Source organism: Pinus tabuliformis, chromosome J, assembly GCF_031772625.1.
Source record: "Pinus tabuliformis cultivar Carrire ecotype Pingquan chromosome J, CPIR1, whole genome shotgun sequence".
NCBI lineage: Eukaryota > Viridiplantae > Streptophyta > Pinopsida > Pinales > Pinaceae > Pinus > Pinus tabuliformis.
The window spans coordinates 1,268,051,340-1,268,055,040 of record NC_142295.1 but is presented as its reverse complement, the minus strand read 5'-3'; the positions used below and the strand labels follow the sequence as shown (position 1 = coordinate 1,268,055,040).

Here is a 3,701-nt window from a genome sequence, read left to right as displayed (position 1 = left end):
GTCGTACAACATTTATTGTTGTCATGTTTGCTGTAATTTCCAGATTGATGTGAGGCATGGGAAAGGAGATAAGTTGTAAATTTGCTTGCTGATATTTTGCTGAATTATTCTCACTGTAAAAAGGCAATTTTCAGAAATAAAGAAGAGCTCTCAAACTGGTTTTCCCCAAGAGTTGTAGGGGGTTTTTCCAGGGTCAAGTTGACCAAAAATATCAGTGTTTTAATGGCTGTTTTTTGATTGCTGATTTTTAATTCTGCAATTTCCAGCATTCTGAAAAATTTCCAGAATTTGTGTTTTCAGCAATATTTATTTTTTTCAGTCTGTTAAATGTATGGTTATGGGAATGGGCATTTAACTACATGGGAGAAATAAGGAGAAACTGAAAACCGGGGTGGGAAAACAGAAATTTTTACAGATGGCTGGAAATGCACTTGGGGTTAAATTTATGTATCGATGAGGTGCGATAATCCATCGCCTCTGTGCAAAAGGCGCGGTTGTCATAATAAGTAGAACTTCATCTACTCTGGATTAGTTGGTGAGGTGAGTTAATCAATGATCTTTGATCTGCCATTAGTGGTGTCAGATCGGAGCTTTTCTTTATTGTTGTGTTTGTTCATGTAGATGTGTTTTTTGGTTTGGTTTGTAATCTTCTGAAAGTAGATCACTATAATAATCAGAATGCTTGGATCTTTATTGTAAACGCTATTCAGTGTTCACTACTAATAAAATTATAAAGTAATTTCACTCTCTTATTGTTTGAGGCTGTATTTTTTGCAGCAAATAGCATATCAGTATACCGAAAGGAATCGCCTGTAGAAAAAAGGTTTTCACTGAGATCTAGTAGGAAATATATCAGACTCAGTTATTTTATCAATTTAGGCTTTCACGCTAACGAAAGGCAAGTTGATGTGCGCGGTGCAGTGGGGCTTGGCTTGTTTCCATGGGGAACTTAAAGAGTAAGACATCAAATCTCAGCCACATAAGTTGTCCGTTCAGGCCAAGGTTCCTAACCCTCAGCCTATAGGGATTGGCTACACGAAATTTCTTTTTCAAGATTGAGTTATCTTTATACATCTGTTACGGGTGTCGGTGACATCAATTTTACCACTTGAAAGCAAAAATAAGGTTACAGTTATGACGCAACATAGAAGAAGTGCATAGACTTTGCTATATAATCATATCCACAGGATGAGTTGTTTATTAGATGAAATTGTTCTGCATTCATGCTTCAACTTTCACCTTCAACATCCAGATGAAAGTCCTCCATATGACTAGGCCTATTTTATTGTAGATGAACGTTGCAGACTAGCCTGGCCATCAAAATAATAACAGGGTATATGGCGAGAGTAACCATCACATCTCAATGAGCAGCAAATTTCTGCAATACTGCCGGTCAAAATGAAGCAGACTCGCATGTCCCTTAAATGTGTAATATGGATGGAGAACTTCTGGATCCTAGGAGGGGCTTGTGGGTTGTGTGCACTGATAACGTGGGATATATGATGCTTGTAGGAAATGATCCATATAAATATTCCTCTGATCATTGATGATCTCGCTTGATTGTTTGAAAAGTATGATTCAATTTCATCTAGGGCAACTTATGACAGCTCTATTTTTATTATGCAATGTCGAATCTCGCTATTGTTTTGATGGCCAGTGGTAGTCTGCACCATATTTTACAATACGTGCGGTTAGATGCTCTGGCGAAACTTGTTATCTTGTCTGGAAAAGCATGAATGCAGAATAGTTTCCTCTGATTAATGACCCATTAGGTGAATGTAATGATCTGGCATAGTCTCTCTAACTCTTCTATAATGGGTCATGATGGTAATCTTATTTTTGATCTCTGATGGAAAACAAAGAGAGCTTTTCCTCGTCAGATTTTGATTTTGATCACATTGAAGATTGATCTGCCTGTGTATCTGAGGCCAGCTGTTCTTAACCACAGATTTCTACTATACTTCCAACCAAACCAGATGGATAATCAAGGAGACATGATTCTTGTAGGAGATGTGCATGACAACAATTACAACGGCCCAATTTTCCACTGATCATTGTTGATAAAAACATTGATTATTTCAAAACTATTATTCAATTTCACGTTCCATGACATTTGGTCTATTTATTTGTATGTTATGATGTAATTGCAGGGGTTTTGTAGCATTATGTAGAAGGTTTTATTTACACTTCTGAAGAGGCTTGATGTTGCAGAGGCGTTATACTGGGCAACAACGTTGAACTCATTTCAGATTCTAATTTCCATGGTGCTATCTCTATGATTTTGTAAATGATTTGTTATAACTTCAGCCTCAATGATGAAGGTCGTCCTAGGGCTTTGTTTTGCAGTTAGAAAGCTTCAAGAACAAGGTGCTTTGTGTAAAATTATCCTTGTTAAAGTAGTTCCAGTCTTTTCTAAACCGTTTTGATCAAGAAAAGGGATATAATCCCAGTTTTGTTTTTGTATCTCCTCCAAAAGAAACTTTTATAAGTAGAAATGTTTGTGATCTCTAATGAAATTTAAAGAGAATAGTTGGCTGGAGCTTTTTGATTTTTTGATGCTTCAAGTCTTTGGATAATTTACGCTCATATATATATATATGCTGAAGACATACTTGTGTTGACTTGTGTGTCCTTGTTAACAATTTCCTTTTGCAGTCTTTTATGAACCTATACATTTATTGTTAGTTCAAAGGCACTGGAAAGGAAAATTTTCGGGCGTGAACTGATAAAGTTATTGTCATGGAATTGTGACATGAGTTGCTGGTTGCTTTTGCACATTACTTGCTCATTGGCTAGCTGTTGTTTCTGTATTCAGGTTACAGTTCTCTTGTTACAATGCATCCTTTCTTTTCCCAGCAATAAAATTGATGCACACATGGCTTTTTATGTCATGGAAATTGAATAAGAAACGTACCGAATTTGCAATATGAAATGACTCGAATGAGTATGAAGATGACACGCAAATACCTACAAGGCAGCATTCACATCAAGAAATTGTAGCTGAATAGAGAAATCACATAAGCAATAGGAACATACCCATAACCCAATGTTGTGGAATTAGAAAATTTGAATTCTAAAGTTGCAGAAGATGGGAGCATTCACATCAAGCAATTGTAGCTGAATAGAAAAATCGCATAAGCAACAGGAACATACACATAACCCAATGTTGTGGAATGTAGAAAATTGGCATTTTAAAGTTGCAGATGGGAGAACTGAAAAACCTATCTTTCTGAAAGAAGTAAGCCTATAACCTAGCTTTGTGCTCTTCAAATGCTGACAAGCACAACAACCTGAATTGCAGACTACAATAACCTGCAATAGGGAGTTGCATAACCAAAAGCCACAAAGAGGCATTCCCAGTCAGGGATCGCCTAGTGAAGCTTGCAAAGAAGGTTAACCAATTCATTCAGTATGGAAGGAAAATTTATGGTCTTTGGAGTTGTAACTTACAGATCTTGTCACTGATGTACACGAGTACCCAATAGGGGATTAACTTCGGGTTCTGAGTGAAACTTGAATTGTATTTAGGATGTCGAGTGCATAATCACTATAATACAAGGAAATAGGATATTATTATAACTGCTATATGTTTGTCCAATGATTCTCTAAAAGTGTTTGCCTGTAGATTTCCTCCTGCATTTGTGAACGTAGCACAATGGGTATGCTAGCGGCAAAGTCTTATTGTTCATTAGTAATATGGA

General features: G+C 36.6%; 1 long non-coding RNA gene across 1 annotated transcript; it reads left to right on the top strand.

Moving 5' to 3' along the window:
* The first annotated feature begins 414 nt into the window (after window positions 1-414).
* LOC149231875 (uncharacterized) lies at window positions 415-1,591 on the top strand. Its single transcript, XR_016247491.1, has 2 exons — window positions 415-540; window positions 778-1,591. It is a non-coding gene; the product is annotated as an uncharacterized LOC149231875 (long non-coding RNA).
* Window positions 1,592-3,701: the final 2,110 nt, after the last annotated feature.